The 24,059-nt window shown below is 43.8% G+C and overlaps 1 long non-coding RNA gene across 1 annotated transcript; it reads left to right on the top strand.

Moving 5' to 3' along the window:
- The first annotated feature begins 7,589 nt into the window (after positions 1-7,589).
- On the top strand, positions 7,590-23,300 carry LOC148595354 (uncharacterized). The gene is made up of 2 exons (XR_015913178.1): positions 7,590-7,687; positions 22,790-23,300. It is a non-coding gene; the product is annotated as an uncharacterized LOC148595354 (long non-coding RNA).
- The last annotated feature ends 759 nt before the right edge of the window (positions 23,301-24,059 follow it).

Below are 24,059 nucleotides of genomic sequence, written 5' to 3'. Positions count from 1 at the left end.
TAGCCTGGTCCTTGCAAGGGAAGAGGAGTAGTGGACAGGAAGGTGAGCACTTGCATGTGGCACAAACATGAGCAACATTTATTTTACGTAATATAATTCTATGACTCTAGAAGAAAATTATCTTAAATAGTAGCATTCATTAATCAAAAAACGAAAATCATCCTTTATAAAGCAACCCCAAAATGTGTTTATTTGTGGTGGTTAGGTGCCCCCATTACATGTTATGTGACCATGCAGCACTGCTTGTTTCTAATAGCTCAGTAGTTAGAGGATTTTCTTAAGAAGTGGAAAGTCTCTTCCCAGCTCAGTCCAAAGGAGTTTAAATCCATGATATATGTGTCCCAGGAGACAACAGTGACCACCCAGGTCACTGTGCAACCGCCACTTGTGCTGAATATAGACCTGAATATATACCAAGATTCATGAAACAAGGATGACATTCCCAGCTGGAGGATGGCTTGGAAGACTTCTGTTTTAGGAGCACAGGATCTTAGTACTGGAGCTGCATTTTATGCAGCGTTAAATGAAGAGCAGTTGTAGAATCAAGGACCTGATGCTCACTGGTGTTATTAACCACATTCTTGTGTTATTTTGGATGAGATCAGCAGTTAACAGACTTTCTTCTGAAGGTCTTGAATTACCATAGAGGCCAAATAACCAGTGTTTTTGTTTGTTGCCTTCATTTACGCTAGAATAAATGTTTGTTGACTATATTTCTCCTAGTTCAGTCTCTTAGGTATGGAACTGCACATTCAATCTCAATTTCAGGCAACAAACAGCTTTGTATAAAGATAGAGGTTTATCCATGATGTTGATTAGCTTTTTTTTTTTTTTTTTGCATTTGTATTGGCATAAACCCAGGAATACAGTTAAAAATAGAGGTTAATTTACACAATTATAAGCAATATCTGCATCCAACCCAGTATTTCATGCTCCTGAATAAATGCTACAGAAACACTGATGTGCAGGAGGCTGAATATCCTCCCTTCCAGCTCCCGGTCCAACCCACTGCTCACTGCAATCACTGGGAAGTTTTCCACCACTTCAGGATGCACCGGAGCTGGCTCTCAGTCTGCTCCTTTAAAGAGACAAACTGGTTTAGCTAGCACAACCAGCGCTTAGCAGACAACTCAGCAATTAGGGGATCATGTAACTACAGTAAGAGGCTGAGCTGCAAATTACTGTAATTATGAATATTTCTGTTGCAAGGCGAATTTACAGCCAGATATGTCACGTCAAAATTATTTTATTTTGTGGGTAATTCTAATTTTGCAATACATTTCTAGAACTTCATTTTCCTGTTAAACAGCCTTTTAATTTGAAGAGCCTATTAGAGCGGTTATGGCAGATTATTGTTAGAAGTTAGGAGCAGATCACGAAACGCAAACACACTCCATTGCATGGTCTCAATCCCGATCCCAATTGTACAGCTGGGAATTGTGGTTGAGATCATTATAAAAGTATTGGATAGTGCTTCTGTGAAGGCCTGGTTTGTCTCCACTTCCTCTCATGTACCCAAGTGAGGCTCTCTCTTAAAAAACAGGAGAGACAAGTAACTTCAGAGCACTCAGGCTTTGAGGGTATTTATCTAACTCTACAGAAAATAGAAAGAATTTGAGATAAAAAGGCTCCCAGTATAGGGACTTCAGCAGGATGCCAAAGTAAGGCTGGAAAAGCGCAGGTCTTTGGCATGACTTCCAGTAAATCACTTTCTCTGTGTCCCAGTGTTTAGTTCTTCATCGGCAGAGGGAATCATACAGTCATACTGTGGGGGGATATATTTGGGGTTTAAATTCCCAGAAATTTTGGTAGTATGGAGCAAAGGAAAACTCACCCACTAACTAAGCTTTCTGCCAATACTGGAGAATTTGATCTGGATAGAATCTGCTCTGGTGAAAGGAGGGTTCTGGCAAAGCAGGGAAGTTGTAAAGCGAACCTGATCCTACTGGTTAGTGAGTTGGAATATTTCACTCCCACTTGTTTATCTCAACCAAGCAGCAGATAATCTACAACACTGTTGGTACCACCCAGCCTTACCTCGAGGATTTGGAAGCATTGCAGACTGCAAAGTGGCAATTTCCACAGTTCCAAACTCTTTCCAAAACTTCAGGTGCTATCCAAGTGCTACCAAAGGACAAGGCGGCACGTGGCCTGTCTTCCAGGGGATGCAGGCAGAGTGCCCTGCATTTCCAGCCCCTCGCTGATTGACATCAGGCAGATGGAAAGGTTTAGCCTGGGGGATCAGCTGTGCCTTGGGGCTGACCCGGTCACTGTGAGAAGAAAGAATGACCCTGTCACCTTTACCTTCCTATCAGTTTACACTGCCTCTCAGGAGGGATCCAGAAAACAACCCCCCGGGCGCTTTGCTCCCTGGCACGTACAGGGCTTGACCCTCGGTTTCCACTGCGCCCGCGCACACCGTTGACAGAAGGGCATGGGGGCAGGCACAGCACACAGGGACAGGCTCTGGGGAACCCTCTTGGCCCTCCTCCCGGCAGGAGTTTGTGATCTGGACTGCTTTCTTCAGCAGCAGCTGCAGGTTGGAGCAGGATCTGTGATGTTCTGCAGAAGCCACCAGGCTCCAAGGACTGACACAGCGGAGATTTCAGCAGCACGCAACCTGCAGAGCAGGTGGTTCAGAGCACATTTTCCCTGTGTCACTAAGAGCTTTGGTCCCCAAAGTCACCACTGGGATGCCCAGGAGTTGCCAGGTCTTGCAGCCCGTCCCCGAGAAACTCAAACGTTGTTTTGTCTCCTTTTTCAGGAATGTTCATACGTAGCTGGTACAAATAAGGGCCTGCAGCTCTACTTCTATTGGACTTTTCTACTTCTATTGGACTTTATTTTCCTCTGGCTAAGGTGTCCAACAAAATCTATTATCTAGATTTTGGGCCCATGCAGTTAGGTCCGGAGCATAGGAGTGAAGACTTGGCCCAGAATATGCAACCATGAAAATCAGAGGCTCAAAGGCATTTTCACAGGCCAGGCTCTCTCACTGTCTTACTGGTTTATGGTTGTACCCTGCAATTTGTATTGTATTCACAGACATTTTCATGTACTTGTCTAGGGTAATTCCAAATATTCTAAGTCAAATGGTATTTTCTACTAGGCCCTGGCTCTGACTAAACAGTCTCAGTGGGAGTTTTCTTTGGTGACACATTCGTACCCAGGCTAGCACAAATGAAGCCTCTGTGATACAGGCTTATGGATAACCAGCCTTCTCCTCCAAAGACACCACCGTACCTGCAAACCAATTGGTGCTGCTGATCCCATCCTGCCTCCTTTGGGACATGTGCAGCATCTTACTCCTTAAAAGCCAGAGCCTTTATCTTTAAAAAAGGATATCAGTCTTTTCAGTCACACAGAGTTTACACTGTGAAATCCAAGAAGCTGCACAGCAGAGCTGAAAATAGCCCTTGCTGGGTCCCTTTTGCCTGCACGGACACTTTCCAAAGCGTGTTTTTGCTCCAGCAGCAGCATCAGGAGACCCTCTTGGAGGACGAGGGCTGTAACCAAACTGTCTCAGACAGAGGGCCCCAGCAAGTGCCACAGTCACTGGGAAGAAATATTTTTTAGATACTAAGGGTATTAATGAAAAGCAGAGAGTAAAATGAAACATTAAAGTATTAACATATCATTAACTTTTGTCGTATCCAAATCATTCAGCGTTAGAAGCGTCTATGGTCCTGCCTTACAAAGGACTAATGCCGCCTCCTATGAGGAAGATTCCCACCAGCTTGAAGGCTGAGACTTTGTCATCTCCTTCATAAGGGCCAATTATTTATTCTGTGCACTTCAAAAGTTAGGGGATCCTTTTGATATGTGAGAAGATTGTTAAATTAGCTGCCGAAGGAGTAGTGCTGCTTTTCAAGCTCTGGCCTCAGCAAGGGGCATTCCCATTTCACTGCTGCTTTGCTCACTCATTTCCTCCTGCAGCAAAGCTGATTTAAACGATTCCTGCTTGTTCCCACCTCTGCACCGCAGCTCACAGTCCTGCAGTTGTGCCAATGCAATTGTCTGTGAGGTCAAGCAGTAAATCCAGTCACCGAAATGAAAAACCAGTGCTTTTCTCCTGCGGATGCTTTCCATGATTTCACCTAGGGGCTGGGTAGCAGCTGGGAAGAAACGAACTGCTCATCTCCGAGTCCCACGGTATAGAAACACCCTCACATTTCCTCTGCTGCTAACCTGCACAGGCAGCGTCTCAAAAGGTTGGACGAGAGCATTTATCTGTTTGCTTTCAAGGATGTCCGTTCAACTTTTGGTGAGACCAGTAGGCAGAGCCGTGCATGTGCACAACTACTGGCTTGTTTCTTATGCATAGAAAGCTAGATTAAGTTCCTCCAGAAATTCACTAGCAATATTTCACAATTAAACTCTTAATTAACATAAGTAACTAATTTTAAATATACCCAAAAGGAGATTTTTATTTAGATGCACATTTACTGGCCATTTATACTCTATTGTGTTACATTAGACTGGAAGATGCATCTGTTACAAAGCTTGCCAAAGACTTCTCACTATATGAAGTTGTTGTAGCTGATACAAGGCAGAAAGTTTTCATGTTATTCTCCTGCCTCAGGCAAAATTGCCTTGGAAAATTCCAGCCAAAATGTTTAATTACAGATTAATTAAGAGCAAGGATAGAAAAAAATATTGATGGTGTCTTGTGAAATATTTCCTTTGAAAATGTGAGGTGAACGCCTATGCATTTTTAAAATTTAAGAAGTGCCAATGACATTGATGTGACATTGATCTTCCTATTTTGTCTCAAACTACATGTTTGCACTGAGCTGCTTAGACTGAGGAATAGCTATTATGGTAGCTATTTTAGTTGCATAAAAATTATTTGTCTAAGGATTTGCCTACAGCAACATTCTTGCTTGCACTGGGAAAGCCCTTCAGAAATGCCTTACCCGATCATCTCCACTTACCATGCCATGGTTTGATTCATGGAGTGGCCTCAGATGGACTCGCTGCTGATGAAGCTAAACCAAAAGGCCTGGAGATATGTTTGATGTTCTTCTGGGTCAAGACTAGCGTTAGAACAGAGTATCCCCTGCCAGTGTCTTTAGTACAGACACCAAGTTTCCATCTCCACTTCTTTCAGTCTGCTCCTATTGCGCTATATACATTACCTGCTAATGTACATATACATGGCCTAAATCAACACTAGCCATCACCTATGGTGATAGAGATATCAGTCTACATCCTGACTAACTCAGAAAACTCAGTTTTATGCCGTTTAGGTTAGGGAAGATGACTCCACCTTTAGGCGTCTCTGATATACTACCTCTCTGCTACCTAGGGTCACATCTATGGAGGCATCTTAACCTGCTTTCAGGCTCCAAAAATGAATTTAGCACAGCTCATATTCAGAAGCTGAAAGCTCTTCCGAGCTGAAGAGTGGAATCCCAGCTCTTGAGTCCTGACCCTCTTGCAATGCTGGCAATGCACAGAAACCTGCTTCCTGGCACTGCAGAGCATGTTTTGTAGGCATAGAAAGTAGCCAAGACTTGAGCCAGGACTTGAGCAGAAGCACTTCCTAATGATGTTGTGTGCACAGGAAAGTCATTTCTGGAAGCCGAACTATGTAAATAAAGTTTTCCACTGACCTCTTTCTCCCCTCTCGGTTCCCAACCTTATAAATAACTCTTACTTCCACCTTCAGAAGTTTTCCAGAGCTCTGCTGAGGCTTTTGGTGTCCCTATTTTTAGCTTTGCATCTATTGACAGTGGTTTCCTCCTTGCTTGCCTATTAATACTGCAGCCTAGAAAATACAAACGCTATCCAATTCCCCAACTGGCTTTCCACGGAGACACCTGTAAAGAAGGTCATCATTCCTTTCCATCAGAGTTGGCACATGCATCCTCTGAGAGTCACCAGGTGAGCCAAGCGTCGGCTGCTTTCAAAAACCTCCCAAGAGCAGAGAATGTGCTCAGGTATAAGCAGTGATCTCTAAGAAAGGATGTTATGAAGACTCCAATGCACATACAAGCAATAGCAGTGAATAATCCTAGATTATTTTAGTCAAAAAAACCAATCACTAATGGCTGGAAGTGTTTGGAAAAGCTGGTAGATTTTAACAGTATTGGAGGAGATCTTTTTTTGCCATTTCTCAGCGGACAGCGTTGAATCACTAGCTTAGAACTGTACCTGTTAACAAGCTATAAAGCCAGTGTTAGTCTGGGCAAGTTTCTTGCCATGTGGTTGGATATAATGCATGGTAGGCTGTATGGGATACATGCAGATGGAGCAAAAAAAACTGCAAACAAACCTGCAAAGCTGTTTGGTATGTCGGTATAACCACAGCTTGTGAAGCTTGAGAGAAGAGGTAGAGGCAGATACAGCCCATGAAAAAGGGCCCTTAATGGTGTTTAATTAACCTCATTAACAAAAACAAGTAAAAAAAGCCCAATCTTGGTAGTTTTAGCAGCAGATTTTTTTTTTCCCCCAGTGGTATTCTTTTCCTGTGGGGTATTACTGCAGAAAATGGAAAATGATCGTACAGTCACTTCAAGCTGTAAAAAGAAAATTGTTTGACAAACATAGTAATTTATATGAACTTTGTGTGTGCTTAATGTCCTATTTCACACATAGTATTTTAGACAAATCTAACAAAAGGTTTAAAGTGTTAGAAAAAGCTGCAAACTATACAAAAATGAATTTTTTAGAGATACGTGACATAAGGTCTGATTCTCAGAGACATGCTTGAAGTAGGACACATGATTAAAGAACTTGCTGAATCAGATATTTTGCGTACAAAAGGCCAGTTATGCAGCTAACTGGCTGTGCAAATAGACTGTGCGATTTCCTTATGCAGTTGTAACTGCACACAAAACAGCTACACATTCATTGCTGGTAGGACTTACATGAACACTACTGGGGAAATAGAAGAGTTAGTGTGGTAGTAGCTGCAAGGATTTTTCCACTGTAAAGTGTATTTTAGCTTCCACCTTGTCTCCACAGGTAAGATCTACCGTGCAAAGCTGGTGGGTTAGATGTGGTCTGTGGTAGACAGATCTTCCAGAACTTCAGGTGACTCAGACACTTGATCTGAGAGAGTAACTGATAGCAGGAACAGGTTGCCATCCAATCTTTCGACCAACAAGAAGATGAGGGTGATAATACAGTTTGTGGATGAATTTTATAGCCATTTCTTGCCAGCTGTGTCATGTCAGGACAGGTTCTGCCCCAGACTCTGATGGAGAACATGCTCCAGTCTCTCCTAGTCCCTGTTCTGCCTCTTGCGTCTGATGTCTTTTCTAAACCACTTCACCTTTTCAGCCTTGCTTATTTTCCAGCCTGTGAGCTCTTCATTCTTGGCATAGTCTCCTCTCTCAGGCCTCTGTGCAATCTCCTCTCGGGCCTCTGTGCAATCTCCATATTCACCACTAGGGCCACAGCTGGTGGCCTTGTCCCCATCATGGCCTCCATTCCTCTGAGAGCTCCCGCCCTTCCCCTCCTTACAAAGCTCCGCTCTTGAGGTGCTTTCCACGTGGTGCCCCATCTTTGAGCTGGTGCTTGTTTTCTCTGCATTTCGGGTGGCCACATTCTTCTCCACACAACCTGGACACAGGGCAGGGGTATGCCAAAAACCCAGGAGAGGTGGACACAGTGTTCCCTGTCCATCCAAGGGTGATCAGACCCATCCTGGCCTCCAGCAGGAAGATGCAGCAACAGCAAGGTGTGACCTGCAACGCTGGCCAAATGCAGCCCAACATGGCAATGTGTTCACAGTGCATTCGGTGTATGAGGGCCTGTGAAAGGGCGAAGCACACCTAGAGCAGAGGAGACCTGTGGACAATTTTGCAGCTAAGCTCTGGCAAAATGAAGATAAAACCACCATCTCCCCCACACATGAGGCTATGAGAATAAACTGATTAATACCCCCATTGTAGTGATGAGTGGCACAGAGAGGACCATGAGGAAAGGAACAAGTCTGCCTTTGAGAAACACTTGGACAATGTGTCAGTGAGGCACTGGGCTATGCATTGAATGATGATGAGAAACAAAGTACTGAATGGCTGCTCGCTTAGTGGGCATCATCCTTTCTGTGCAAGGAATGCGGCGAGGGCCCGATGACTGCCAAAGAGACAAAATATTCATGGTGACTAGAGGATATTGCAGCAATCTGCATTAGAGGCAGCTCAAAGAGCTCATGAATCTAGTCCACAGAGAGAGGTTGTGCCCATGAGGCCTATGATGGGAGGCATCATAAATGATCATATATTTGAAGAAGACCAGAAACTGCCTACAAAGCCTCTAAACTCAGATTTCACAGTCCACTCTCATTCTGACATTTCCTAACTGTACTCCACTTTGCTACTTAATTTGTCATAGTTTTGTGTGTGCATGCATGGTATTGTATAAACTGAAAGCAACACCTTGTACCACACCCATAAATGAATAGCTTGGACAGACAATAAGGCAGATGTGTAAGACATTTGTGGTATGAAATACTACTGAATAAGCAAGCAGCTGTATTCCCATCTAGCTTAATTTTCCAGATGGTTGCGGCAAGCAGCATCCTGCAGAGAGCATTATACTGGTCAAGTCCTAAACTGACAAAGGCTGAATAAGTGTAATATTATCTGTGACTTGAAAGAAAGGATTGTACAATTCCTGCCAGGAACAGATGGCAAGATAGTGTTCTTAGCCACAGCTGATACTGACCTGCTAGAAGGAACCACAGATCTTAATTGCAAACGTATCTTATGACAATTGATGCAATCCCTTAATCAAAGAGCCTTGACTATTCCTCTAGCTAATTCCCCCATCCTATGAACATTACTAGGCAGTGTCTGGTATAAGGCTTAGCCACATAAGCAGCTCCTAGATTCCTATCTCATAAAGATGCTGGCTCATATCGTGCATTACATCAGCCCGATCAGATTAGATGGAGACTAGGGGCTTTATTCAGGCTGCCTATCAGAAGTGCTTCACGTAGATGCTGTGCGCCTTGAAGGATCGAGGGAGTGATGAGTGATCCAGATCCTGGCTCCTTGCAGTATCAAGAATCATACTTTTGGCACATAAGCTTGACAGATCCTCCCCTGAAAGGGCCTAAAAGGGCCATGGCAGCTGCTTGCCCTGTACGTCCTAATTTAAACCGTGGCTAGGAATTTCCATAAAAGTTCCACTGGGAAAATTATTTAAGCTCAATCTATTGATAAACTAAGAGCAGGCACTCAGTCAGTATTGCAGATCAGCTGGGGAGAGGCAACTTGCTCAGCTACCACAGCTGCTTGCAGCCGTGCCATTCATATATGCAAGGAAAACGGTTTATCACGAATTAGCCAGCTCAAGGAAAGTTATCTCCCCTTTAGCCTTCCCTTCACTCTGAGATGGAAGTTTAAGTATAAAATAATTATTAAAATTAAAAATATTCTTTAATATGAATATTGAGGTGTTAGAACATACTGGTTGCCGCATTTTAGAATAATACCTTTTGTCCTAATCTAAACAAATACTCACCAACTATAGGAAAGCCAGCCCTGGTATTTCATTTTTTTCATTCATCCTAGCTTTCCTTTTTAGCATATGTCCACTTGCCTTTCTATTCCTGAGAGATCTTCCATATTTATGCTTTCTTCAGAAAGCTCTTGCTCCCCAGCCTACCATACATAGCAAGCCTATGAAATTGAGTTTGCCTTCGACTATTCACCGTGAATCCAGAAAAAAAAAAAAAGAAAGAAAAAAGAAATGTGAAAAGTGAGGAGAGAAGGGGAGAAAGAGTGTTTTCAAAGAGATGAAGTAATGCTATTATAAAAAACTGCCTTTTACTTAGTGCATATAGTGGCTAAGGGATGGTCAGGAAATGCGCATGCAAACTAAAACAGAGGTGGGGAAGAAAATCCTCGAGAAAAGGGAAAAGAGGACCCTGAAATGCCTTTGGGTTTTGGAATAACAGCTTCCAGACCCTGCTGTCTCAGTGGACACCAGCTTCAAGTGAGGAGACAGTAAGTGCGGTGCCATCTGCGCCTGCTCGGTAAATACACTCTAACCAACCTCCAAGTACCCTCCAGAGCCCCAGGGCACCCCCTGAAAATCCTGTTGGCCCCAGGGGAGCCCAGGGCTCATTCCTGCTTTAAAGGCCAACTTCCTGCGCCCAAGGCAGTGCCGGGCTGGGAATGCAGCTCCCGGAGACGGCGCTTGCTGCTCCCTCGGCCTCTGTGAACGCCACCGAGCTGACCCGCTCCGCACAAGCGGCCGTCTGTAACAGCATGTAAGACGCATTCATTTCTAGAACCCATAAATTAAAAGCAAGAGCAACATCTGAATTTCTAGTTGCAGTTTTAGAGAGGTACTTTTCCCTCTTCAAGAAAACCTTATTTTTTTCTTTGGTCGTATTTACTGCTCTTCATTTATACAAACAGTCTGGAGGGGTGTTATCATTGCTGTCATTTTCTTTTCAAGCAGATTGTGACTTTATCTTTGCAGAGCAGGCAAAACATAGCCCCAAAGCCTCCCTGCCACATCAGAGTCTGAATGCACCTCTGAGGATGCAGGTAAAACATTTGCCTTCCTGTTTTGTTAGTTCAGCGCAGGTTTGAATTCCTGAAAACCTGAGCACTTGTCTTTGATACTCCGCACTTGGGTTTATTAAGATTCACAGACGATGCTCTTGCAAGCACCAGTGGGGATAGAAGGAGCCTGCAAATGCCAGTTGAAAAATAGCAGTGACATTCACTCAGAAAAAGGGAACATAATACATGTAGGGGAAAACAAGCTGAAATGCAGATGTTCAAGGAGACAAGAAACCTAGAAAGTCAGAGCTGTGGCAGAGAGTTAAGGGAATATACCCACACGCTCTGACTGTCCTCCTGTCCTCTGCCTTCACCCAGGTGTCTTCCCACCAGTTCCCACCAGGCCTCCCTGGGAATAAGGCCTCTCCTGGCACAGGGTGGGCAGGTGCCTCTGCCAGCTGGATGTCCAAGAGCTCCTTCGCACTGCGTGTGGCAGGAGGACAAATTCGCTCGGGCAGTAAAATAGGAGGTGCAGTTTCAATTGCTGGTGTGCGTGGTGGTATGCACCTATAGAGAGTTAACCACATGTATCTCTGCCAACGGAAAGACTTTAGAGCAAAGTTTCTGAGGGAGGTTTTATAACATACATTTGGTTTAGCCTTTCAGTATCTCCTTTGCCCTTCCTGGAAATGTAGAAAAGTAGACTTGAATGGGGTGTTGATTTCAGGGAAACTCAAAGCACAGCCTAAAGTATGTGCTGAGGAGATGGGCCAAGCTAGGACTTTTGCTCTCTGCTTTGTACAGTAGGGCTGAGATGTTGTATTTCAAGCATATTTTGGATGCAAGCACACTTGACACCCCTTAGGATATATTCTGTACTCAGCCACATACTTTCCTACCTCTCAAATGGTGCAAAGACAACTTAGCTAGCCAGAAATGGTCGAAAACAAAGTGACCCTGTGCAAAGCCCCCCTTTCCAAGCAGATATTCTTCCTCTAGCACCTGCTTCTCTCTCCTATCCTAGACAGAAAGATCAAGTGTGTGTGTGTAAGGCCTGCAGAGAAGTCCGTAACACTCCCTGAGGATAATCTAACAGACCTGACTCTCCTAGTGAAATAAGGCCACCGATGAACCTTTATGACAGCTGTAGAAGTTAGACTGCTTTAATGAATCCTGGCCTCAAGGAACTGCTAACAGATTCCGTTTTCTTGCTTTTGAGCATCTGAGCTCCGCACAGAGGATAAAGAATCTCATTTCCCAGGTCTACCTTAGCTCATTAAATAAGAGAATTCTTGTGACATGATGGAAAAAAAGGAAAAAAAAGACATGCTAAAAGGTAAGTCAGATGCATACTCTGGCTCCGTCTACATCAAGAGTGTAAAATGAAAGGAATAAGAGAATTTGCAATGGGATGCTTTTTGGTTATTTTTGCCAGAAGCTATGTGTATGCCTCCTCTTCCTTAGTCTGCCCAGGTGGATCCCTCTGTTCATGGCTGAGGCTGTCAAGCACCCAAAACAACTCCAGGTTTAGGGGCAGCTATAGAAGTCTTCCCCAACATGCAAGGGTTATAAGGTTGCACGTGTAGCCCTTCTACATCTGACCTCTTTCTGTGCATTTCCTTGCATTGATACTGGTATCCCTAACGTGGTAACACTAATCAGAGGGCACAAATTCACCAAAAAACTTCAGTATAAGCAGGGCTTAAGGAATTTGATGTAACTACCTTCGAGATCATTCTTTTTTTTTTCTTCATACTTTCCAAGAGGAAAAAAAACATCTTTATGGTGGATATTTCTTGAGGCTTTTGATTATTTTGCTTCACAGTTCTATTTCCTGGATAAAAAGTATTTTGTTTTACAGACATCTATCCGGCGGAGGTAGCAATGCTGAAACAAGGAATTTAAGCTCACCAAAGGCTCATGAGCATCCACTGCTCTATATGAACTCCTTCAAATTGCTTTCCAGATGTCCAGGAAAACATTGGGCTGGATCACATTTTGACAAATCTGAAGACTGCTTGGGGTTAATAAATGCCCGGGCCCTGCGAAGTTTAAAGAAACAATGTCCTCTTTCTTATTCCCACCGTGGTGGGCTCGCGTCCGGCTGCACGGCTACGCGGGGGTCGGAGCATCGCCCGGCCCGGATTCCTTTCCTGACTTGCCGTTGTCTGGCTGCATGACCTCTCCTCGCCGCCTCTCCGAGGACTCCCTGTAGCCCCAACTGCCGCGGCGCTCAATGCCTGGGAAAGACACTTCACCTCGCTGAGATTCAGTTGTGACCTCTGCAAAAAGAAACTGCTGCCGAGGCGCACACAAGGATCACTAGACACCAGTACAGGCTGGGGACTGACCTTCTGGAGGGCACCTCTGTGAAGAAAGACCTGGGTGTCATGGTGGACGACAAGTTGACCATGAGGCAGCAAGAAGGCCAATGGGATCCTGGGGTGCGTTAAGAAGAGCGTCTCCAGCAGGTCGAGGGAGGGGATCCTGCCCCTCTACTCAGCCCTGGTGAGGCCGCATCTGGAGTATTGTGTCCAGTTCTGGGCCCCACAGTACAAGAGGGATGTGGAGCTGCTGGAGAGAGTCCAGCGCAGGGCCACAAGGATGATCAGGGGCCTGGAACATCTGCCCTATGAGGAGAGGCTGAGGGAGCTGGGCCTGTTCAGCCTGGAGAAGAGAAGGCTGAGAGGGGATCTAATCAGTGTCTACCTGGAGAAGAGAAGGCTGAGAGGGGATCTAATCAGTGTCTATGAGTACCTCAAGGGAGGCAGTGAGGAGGATGGTGCTGGTCTCTTTTCAGTGGTGGCCACCGACAGAACTAGAGGTAATGGCCACAAACTGAAGCATCAAAAGTTCCACGGGAACTTAAGGAAAATTTTTTTAACAGTGAGGGTGACAGAGCCCTGGAACAGGCTGCCCAGAGAGGTTGTGGGGTCTCCTTCTCTGGAGATCTTCCAAACCCGCTTGGATGCAGTCCTGTGCCACGTGCTCTAGGTGACCCTGTGTGTGCAGGGGGGTTGGACTAGATGATCTCTAGAGGTCCCTTCCAACCCTAAGCATTCTATCATTCTATCATTCTGTCATTCTATGATCACTCCAGAAGCTGGAAATACACTGCTGTTCCTCATTGATAGGCGCTCAAGGGAGTTAAAATGAGGGGGAAAAATATCACATGGCCTTGACCACCCTTTCTGTTGTCTGAATGGTGCCAGCTTGCCAAGAAGTGGTATCTGACTGCCCAAGGTTAATATTTCCTGGCCCTTGATGAAGCACCTCTCATAACTGCATATCTGCCCACCGGTCTGTGCCTGGCAGCATCCCCAATGACTGACAGCTGTTCAAAAGTCACTTAGGCTTTTTGCCATGTGCTCTCTAACACCCATTTTTTTGCGGAGAAAATATCAAACATTTTAATTTATTTTCATTTATCCCAAGGCTTCCGTACAAAAAGTTCTCATCACCAACTCTCCTGGTGGAAAACACGGCTCTGCTGAATAGCCCACTTTCTGGTGTGCTCTTTGATCACGTGAATTAAGTCCTCTTAAGTTCACTCTTAAAATTGCAGAATTCCTGAATGAATTCTTTCCCTGCTATGAAGGAAGTTGTCACTTTTGTTGACTCAAGACTACAGCTCATTGCAGCAGGTTTCCTGTTAAAATATCTCTCTCCTCCTAGTAACCCTTTACATTCTCCCAGACTTTTCTCCTGGACCACTCAAGGAATGCAGTTGTGCATACAATGTTCTTGAGCATTTTAGTTCCTAAAATCATTTTCAGGCAATAGTCTCAGCTCCTGCTTTTCTTGTCTTACCTACAGGTGTGCTTCTGATTCCCTGTTGAAGATTGAGATGAATTTGCTCAGGGAGGGGAAGCATGTGTTTAATTTTAGCTCTTTGGTGCATTTTGAAACTGAATGTCAGTGCTTTTATTGTGGCTCCTCATGTTTGGACTATTATTATTTATTCCTTGTGTCGGAAGGCTTCCATATTGCGTCTATATCGTGAATTGCTGCCATATCAGGAGTAGTTCTTGTGAATCAGTCAACAGTAATGTTAACACTATCACACTATTTTAAAATTCTCATTTTTAAAAATATATCCATTATGTGATCAAAAAACTCTCATTTGCTTCCTAAAGATCACTTGCAACACCAGAATGATGATCGATATTTTTCTTGATGAAAAAATAAATAAAGAAAATAATTAACCTAGTCTCCCCAACATGCATGCTCTTTGGGTCATTCCACAATATCCTAAAGAGTATTTTTGAAAACTTTGTTTCTAGAACTGTAAGTAAATGAGACTGCTGAATCTCTGAGAGTATCAGCACATTTTTACTATATAAGCAAAATATAAAAAATAAAAATAAAGGTAACAGTAAATATTTAAACTGTCCACTGAGTCAGAAAAGCATCAAAAGAATAGTGAGATCTTGAGCAGAGAAGCAGTTTTTTGGGATATAATGATACTACAAAACAAATAACCTCACATATATGTAAGATTTTTTTTTATTTCTGTTGTCTTTCTTTTACTCTCTCCCACTTCGTTATCCAGTTTCCACTGAGTAGCAAGTGGCAAATAGTCAGCTCCATCATGAATGCTAATATTGCATTAGATGAAAGGTGCCCAAAACAAAGGAATACTGATGGAAAAAAACACCGTGTGAAACGTAAAATCCCATAACAAAAAGAGTTTCTTCCCACTTGAAAAATATTGCATTAGCAAATAATCCAGTGGACTCCGGATGTTCCTCCTAGTGAGAGAGGAGAAGAGAGAGAAGAAAATACAGTATAAAGCAACTTAAGAGGTCAATAATTATTTCATTGCAGCCTATGGATGAAATTAAATCCTAGGCTCACGGTTTTTAAATAGTGGTGCTTTTAATAAAAGTTTCTGTTCTTTTTTTTAACTTGTATTGCCTATTACATTTAAAAGGCAGAAAGGTTCCTGCTTGAAAGCATCTGATTTCAATTTCCAGTCTGCGTATTCTGCACTTTTCCACTTTCATCCTGATTTTTGAGAGCACTTTAGAAAAGATAATTAAAAGATATAAATTAGCTGAGAGTGAGCATTATGACCACCCCGCTCACCAAGAAGAAGGTCTTTAAAACTGCGAGATGGATGAAAAGCACCCTGTATGTGTCATAACATTTTTATTCTTTCCATTAGGCCATTTGCTGCTCTTGATCTGTGACAAAGCTCCTGCTGATGTCAATTGAAGTTGCGTGTATTGATCCAGGTGGAAAAAAAAAAGGCATTTGTGGGTGAATATATTTTTTTCCTCAGTGTGTGGAAGAGAATTGATCAAAGCGTAAATGCTTGGGCTAGAGAGTTTGCCATGGCCAACTCGAGGCCTACTCCAAAGAAGGGCATTGGTATCCCCAGGTTCGGAGCTACAATACCTAACATCTGGATGACCAGCCACCACCAAGGCATCTGAAGGCCGAAGCTAGGCAGCTGCATTGCCTACACAGAGTGTTTAGGAGTAGCTACACCTATACTAGCAAATTATACAGGGTCAGGGCAGAAGCTAAGTTTCGCCCAAACTGTTTTCATCACCTGACATCTAGCACTCTCTCAGTGCAGGCCCAAGCATGGCTTGAGGGCTGGCACAGACCAGCAATCACTGCTAATGGGTGCTAAGGATGAAGCCACCCTATTTTAGGGAGAGGAGAAGAGAATTCAGGCAAAAGGACACAGGCTGCTTCTGCCATGGGTTCTCAGGCTGTTCTGTGGCCCATTTTCTCATGGGCCCTTTCTCACTCACATCTAAGCGCCAGTTCCCGGCTTGCCTCAGTCTAAGGATACTGGAAAACACATCTCCTTGGAGAACGACCTCAGCACAGTCCACCTCTGGAAACAGGGCTGCTAAAGCAAGGAGAAAGACCCAATCCGAAGGAGTGGCTGGGGAGAAAGCCAGACTCTACAGGCACCGTGTTCAAAGATGTGTTATGCATCTAACCTCATCAGCCTTTATTCTTCCAACTTAAAAAAAAAAAACAAAAACACAAATTTAACTTTGAAGTTGGGAGTGGGTCTGGGTGTCCTTGTCCCAGCGTGATGGTGAAGCAGTGGGATGGAGATGCCCCTCACTCATGCTTCCTTGGGATTGTCACCTCCGGTGTGGCACCGTTGGCCATCTACCCACCCCAGCCTCCCCAGCAGCTCTCCAGAGAGGGACGTGGCAGACAGTGGCCATTAAAGCTGTGCGTTCCGGGTCGTACTTTCACTCACTGACACCTAACACATCCCATGGTGCTCTTAAAAGCCAAATTTCCAGTCCATCTCCTATAAACTCGCACCGTGACCCAAATTGTATCAGATATGCTCAGCCCTTTGAAAACTCACCTAGAAAATGCTGCATGACCTGGAAACCTGGCGATGCAGTGGACTGGAAGTGGCCAAAATGATGAGGCAGGGGCACGGCACAGCAGCAGAGCCTCTCCGCATCCCGCTGCAGCCTTGATGCTCTGAAGACTTCTCAGCCCAATAGATGCTGTTCAGACATTTTGCCCTCTGCGGAAAGTCTGATTTATATTCATTCTCCACATGTATAGCATTTGTTTATTTCTGCAATATATTAAAATTCAGTAACATTCCATACTTAGGGGGGAGTTTAAAAAGAGAGTAATGACTTGCACATGTACTGTGCTACACTGGATGTTTTCCAGGATAATAAATAAGAGGGAAAGCAAGATTTTACAGCTCAGCCATTAATGAGAACAGTCCACTATCACATATGGAAAAATATTTTAGCTGGTAAAGACTCACACAACACTGATGGTTTTTAGTTGTCCGATATGAATCATCTTCATAGAATAAATTCCAGAATAAAATGTATCATTAGTTTATTTGTAACCTCATTGCAGGCAGTTGCAAATAAATTTTTGCATCAGTATGCTCTAAAACTGGCACTATTTAGAAAAAAAAGTTAATTGAGCTGTAGATGTTAGACAAATGCACTTTGTCAAGGGCTAAACCTTTTAGTTTTTATTATTACCTGTAGATAGCTTCCTTTTGCATTCTCTTCATGTTAGGTAGTGTGCAGAAAGAAAAGCTGAATGAAAACAGCGAATGAGTCAATGGTCTGTCATAAAACAGATGTAACTGAATGCTTCTTCACAACATTTAAGAAAAAAAAACCTGGGGAGATATCTGAACACTGCAGTGAAAATAGTTTGAGTGGAATAAATGAAGAGTCAACAGCCACTCAGCTACCACATTCTCTCCTGTTGTAGTCTGGAAGAGCAGCAGAGCTGCTCCCACCACCCTTTGGCACCAGAGGTGTCCGAACCAGGATGCGGTTGGAAGGGAGCTCCTCTGTAGGGAGTGCACAGCAATGCCCTGCTCCAAAGGGTGGGTGAGCGCTGAACCACTATCAAAAACACCTATTTCCCCACTGGTCTGGTGAGTAAGCTTCAGGCTCCTCTGTTGCACACCCCAAATTAAGCCTGGTCTGAACACCAGTGTGGCAGAGCAGGGGCCTGAGCCTTTCCCCAGCAAAAAGATTAAGCTATGCCTGGCTATGCATGCAGTGCTATTAGGAAAATAAGATTTCCCTGTCATTAATACTTTTTGGTAGCCAATCGTTAACATTTCTTGCATGCATTTGCCTCAAAAGAATCAAAGAATCAAAGGCATAAACATATTAGCAGAGCCATCATTAATAAACTGCCACCTTTTAGCATTCGGTGCCTGCTTCTCTGTATCCTCGGGGCTGTACCGCCGTGAGCGAGAGAGCAGGAGCCGGCACACTCTGTCGAATGCAGTAACTTGCACCACCATAAGTGTAAGCAAAGTCTGAGTATGAGATCAAATTACTCCTGGGGCTCAGTCTTTTCTCACTAATATATTATTTTAAGGATATTTTCTTTTCTTTCTTTAATCATTAAAAGGAAAATACAGTGTATTTTAGGGAGTTGCACACTGTGAAATGCTTGTACTAGTAAACAGCAAGTGGCTTTTCAGACCTGAATGATCTGAATTCTTCCTGGGGCTTCCACAAGAAGCTAATTTGACCAACTGTGAATGCTGATCTTCAACCTGCAGCAAACAGCCAAGCGGCCAATACCATTACTTCTGCAGCTTGTGTTTCAGTGATGCCTTAGGACTCCAAGCCCAAGCCTTTCATTACATTAAGCATGAAGAATGAGTGAAGTCACCTGTCCATCATGCAGCTTAACAGGGGGCTTGGGTTCTCAGAATAATGGAAAAATGCGGAGACTGTGGGTAGACTGTGGGATATTCTGCTTCCAGATTGTGCTTTAAGTAGCACAAGCAGCACAAAAGCAATTCTCAGCTCTGAGCTGACCATGAAAGCCCAGCTGGGTCCTGCATGTAGGAAGTGTCTACCTGTGCAGCTATTAACCTGAGCCTCGGCTCACTCATCCCAAATAGAAGAGTGTTCATTGCAACAGGAAAAATTAGCTCCATGCCTAAGATTTAAATATATGAGGAGTAACAATAGATAGTCGAAAAAGAAAAACAGAAAGTACATAACCATAAAAACACAAATATTTCTGCAAAGGGAGCAGCCACCTCCCATTTCACACCAGCTGCATCAGATCAGGAAAAGGTCTATTGGGCCATGGAGCAAAGGCAGTGTGCACCCAAGAGGGCTGCTGTGAGGAATAGTCACTGTCTGCATGGCAGAAGCACTGAGAAAAGTCAAGCTGGGTATTGATAAGTAGCCACGATAAATATGGGAGAAATACAGACTCAGAAGAGTTATACAGATGAGAAGTAGGAGCAGGAGCAGAAAGGTTAGACATACAGACAAAGGCGAATAGATCAGTCCTTTAGATCAAGCCATCTAACTCGATACATATGTGTTTGAACCCAAGCCAACAGATTGCTGCCCAGTGAATCTGGTATTTCAGTGGGGATTAGCACAGGCTCGGCCACAACCCAAAAAAGGCTTTATGTTAAACAAGAGAGCTACCACGGCTTTCTAGTCCTGCCACATTAACACTGGGAATTTCATCCGTGCAGGGACTGTAGAATATTTTGGGTATCTGAAGCCTCTCAGTTCCTTTTCATTTCACAGCTTTGCTCAGCGAGAGTCTTATTAAGAAGTATGCAGCAATACATTAATTTGAATATATAATCATATTCTGACAAGATCTCCATATAAAGGCACATTATTGATTAAATTAAAGAATATTCTTTCTATAGAGTCATATCTGTACAGTCTGCCAGACCTCAAATTTATTTCAGATACCACGAGCAGGAAACTTGGTTAATAAACTAGAAAAAGGAATCATATTTAGATTCCTGCATTACACTATAGAAAAGAGGCCTGAGATTTGCATCTAAATAGTATTTGATTTTAGAAGGACTCGAGCACTTAACCTCTTTTTGTTCTTTATCAACATATACTAGAAAGGAACAAATTAACTTCCTGCTGTAATGTAACAGAAATTGCCCGATCGTTCTAATGCTGTCAATGCCATGAGGAAATGTCAAGTAAATCAGTCACAATATTCCAAAGAAATTACTGCCTGTGAATCAGGCTGTTAGACATTCAGCCTTCCTGCACTCTTTCTACAATACAGGGGGGTTGGATTGGCAGGAGCACATCAGTTTTTCACCTAGACACTCTTCTTACAAATCCCATCTACTAATTTATCTGTTAGTTCTGCCCTTCCCTGACTTACGCAATTTGTTAGGTGCCTGAATGCTCTCCTTCTTTGGTTGAGAATGCAAACTTTGGGCCACAAAAACAATATTCCCTTTGTCTTTGTGCAGCGCCACACACAAGAATGGCACTCGGTAGGTAATTAGGATAATGACCGTAATGGCTTCGCAAACAGGATGAACTCCTGACTGCGATCGCAAAGTCTCGCTCGCGTTAGCTATTAAGCGGGTGCCACAGAAGAGAGGTCGTTGTCTCTGCAGGTGAGCAGCAGCTTAGCAATAGCACATCGCACATGGTTTCCATCGTCACTATAGCTAAGCACACAGTATATACGGATTTTTTTATAGATCTCATTGGAACAGTTACAAGTCTCTCAGATAAACAGAGATGTATTGGTGTACTAGGAATATTTTCTTTTCCTCAGCCAAGTTATAAGTGAGGTGATATCAAGGATTGTTTTAGGCCTTTTGATCTGTCATCTTTTAAATATAACGTATACCTCCTTTCTGGTGAGGATTATTGTTCTGGAGCCAAATGGAGAATTTCTGTGATGCCTCTGGTGGCTTTTGCTGTTTCCTACAGGACTGGCAGTTTGAGCCATTTTACATGTCTAAATAATAGAGGAGAAGAGGGAGGTGTCAAGCTATTTCTCTTTTTCAAGCAGGGATAACTGCATTCAAAAGGAAAAACAGCTCATTTGGTGTTCCTGACCATTCTTCTGTAGACTCAATGCTCAGATAGGGACAGCCATAACTATCATGATGTGAATCCAAGGCGGGTGGGAAAGTGACTGGATTGCCAGGGTCAAGGGGGCAGAAGACTGGCAACCAGCTAGGGGAGCTCTCTGGGGGCATTCCCTGATGCTGATTTTTTTTGGATCCTTCCTTTGGCACTCAGCAAGGTCACTAGTGATATCACTAAGCGGGGTGAGCAGTTGATATCCCTGAAAGCAGGGCTGCCATATGCAGAGACCTCAGCAAGATGGAGAAATGGGCCAACAGGAACATCATGAAGTTTGGCCAAGTCCAGTGCCTGGGAGGGAATATTCCCAGGCACCAGGACAGGCTGGGGGGTCGACTATCAAGGAGCAGCTTCACGGAGAAGGACTTCGGGGTCCTGACGGAGACCAAGCAGGACGTGCGCCAGCAATGTGCTGTGGAAGCAAAGAAGGTCAGCAGCCTCCTGGGCCATATTAGTGGTGTCATGCTTGCTCGGGCAGGTTAACTTTGGGCCTGGAGTTGCACGAGACATGGGGCAGGAGTATCCCAACTGGCCTTTCCCTTGCTCTCACCCACAGAGTCCCAATCCCAAAGAGCCGTGTTGGGAATTCACCTCCTGCGCTGTCGGGTTGCCAGTCTCAGAGGCATGCAAACCATCAGTGCGTTCCTGTCCTCCATCACACGTTGTTCTGTGTGTGGCAATTCCCTTTCAGTTTGGTCGGGTGCTGTCCCTGCTCGGGCTGGGATGTGTAATCAGTCCTGGGACACGATGAGGAAAGAGTTGTGCAGCAAATTGTGCTCGCTCAGCCTACAGATTCCTTTTGCACGAGCTATGTTTGGGCACGGAGTGCTGAAATAGGCACTTCAACTTTCCATTCCCTTTTTTGGGCTGGATTATCCGAGAGGCTGAGGCAAATAACTACCTGGCTCCTCTCATTCGCGGGGGATGTTCAGCATCTTGCAGGATGGGGCCCTTCAGATATACATCTCTCCTGAGCGCAGAGCGGGCCGGTTTTCAGCTGACACGTGAATTTGTGCCTATTACTCATGTGTGAAACAGAAAATAACCTCTATTCATATCTACCGCCAATGGAATGTCACAAAAAATATCAGACTAATGAGGCACTTTATAACAAAACTCAGCTGAGACTTTTGTTATAGTCAAACCAGTCTACGTTTTAACAATTCCCCATGGCTTGTACATGCTGATGATTATCTGGGCATGAGTGCGGTCACTGACTCCAAACACTAATGTCCATTTGAATATCCCAACTTAGAGGCATTCAGTCATAAACCTAGGGTCTGCTGAGAACCTGCAAATCTAAGTTAGTAACCTCTCATGTGCAGATGCAGGGAAGTGGAAACCACTTGGGTATGCTTGCATAAACCTTTTGTGGCACACACTAACAATTTGCAATTAAGCGAAAGCAGGAAAAAAAAGTAGACTGACCGCTTGATTTCTACAGGGATGGCATTTTATGGAGTATAGAGGGACCTCAAAACTGACCTCAAGATGTGGGCAAAGAAGTCAGTCTGCCTAACTTAAGAATTTAGCTGGCACCTAGGCATAAGGTGGAGGGTTTCATCCGATCACATGTGTAGGAGTGTTTCCCACTAGTTATCTGGATTGATAGGCAGAGGAAAGAAATAACCCTTTTTCAGGTACTGTTCCCCTCTTACTAAGATAGATGTGTGAAATGTGTCAGGTGAATAGCTTCCTTAAAGTACCCAGTCTTGTCTGCTGACAATGAAGGGTGAGTAGGTGCAAATGACCTAGTATTATATTTTATTAGGATATAGGTAGGAGGGATGAATCCTCCCCTAAGTGTCCCGGAGTGAGTCCTGCAGAGTCAGCCCAAATTCCAGAAGGAATTGTCTGTGTCCCAACACATTGGCCTAAACTTGGATTAGATCTCCCTCTCTCCATGGTGGTCTTAAAGTAAATTTCTCTCTGTTTACTTTGGAGGACAGACTCAGTAGGTATCTGCAAAATCGGCACAAGCTAAAGGCTTGGAGGATGCAGCCTGGATCTCAGCCACTGCCATTGCAAAATGAAGCAGACAGGGAGGCTCCTTCTGCCCTTCAGAGTCTTAACCATGCATAAACAAAATAACTAAGCAAGGTAAGTTAAGAACCAGAAAAGGTCAGAATTAAAGCAAGAGTTATTGGAAAAGTGCTCTGTTGTCTGAGGCCCTCCAAAGCATTTGCCACAAAAGCAACCCTTATTCATTGGGTTAAGCAACTTTCTTCTTCTGCGTGTACTGACAGGGTTTGCTGGACTGGATACCTTTTCATAGAAATATTCACCTCACTCAGCAATTTGAGTATATGGCATCCTCTCGAGTGCAACACATACAGTTGAGGTTGCAAAAGCAGTTTCTGCTGTAAAATCTTGCTTTCACAGCCTGGCAGAAATGTTGTCTTTTCAGACAGAACTTTCCAAGGTTGATTCCATCCAAAGATCATTTTTTTCTAAAGTTAGAACAAAATACTTGCAATTGATTATGAACTGTGACTGCCTGTGTGTGTGCAGGGAACTTGCTCATTTGGAGTTTCATTTACCACTCACTCACGTATGCGGTATCCAGTGAGGCAAAGCCAGAACACAGGATAGGATGAGCCACTAGGATGAGTTGGTGGATCAGTCATTATGTTCTCAAAACCCTGTCATGTTTAAAAGCTTTGCTGTAAACACAGGCCCAAACCTGAAATGACGCAGAAGTTGAAGTTATAGGTGTTTGCCAAAACTTTCCTAATAAGGATGCATATGAGATATTGACTTGCCAAACAGCATGGACTTTGAAGGAACTTTGCATACAAAATGTTTATCCACATTGCATCTTTATTGTGAAAATGATTAGTCATTCTAAAAAGACTTAAAAATAGCTTAAATGCTTTAAGCTCCTAGAAGGCTTAATAAGGATTTAAGTTGGCTTCAACATCTACATTGTGTTACCTTAAAGATAACACAGATGCTTATATGCCTTAAGAAGTTTGGGTAAAAATCACTTTGTCTACACAAAGCCCAAATAATCAGGATTTATTTGGTGAAAGGCTTTGGGGTGGTCTTCAGATCACCTCTCTTCCAAGGCTCCTAGAGGTGTGTTCAATACGGGTGACCTGAGAAAACCAGGTCGGTCTACCTAAACATCCACCACTTTTTGCTGGAACCCATCACCATCTATCTCAACACCTCAGTAGTAAAGGCTTGTCCTGTGTGTGTAGATCACTGTGAG

Source organism: Tinamus guttatus, unplaced genomic scaffold, assembly GCF_059628265.1.
Source record: "Tinamus guttatus ecotype Peru unplaced genomic scaffold, ASM5962826v1 Tinamus_guttatus_pri_ptg000112l, whole genome shotgun sequence".
NCBI lineage: Eukaryota > Metazoa > Chordata > Aves > Tinamiformes > Tinamidae > Tinamus > Tinamus guttatus.
This window is presented reverse-complemented; position numbering and strand designations above follow the sequence as displayed.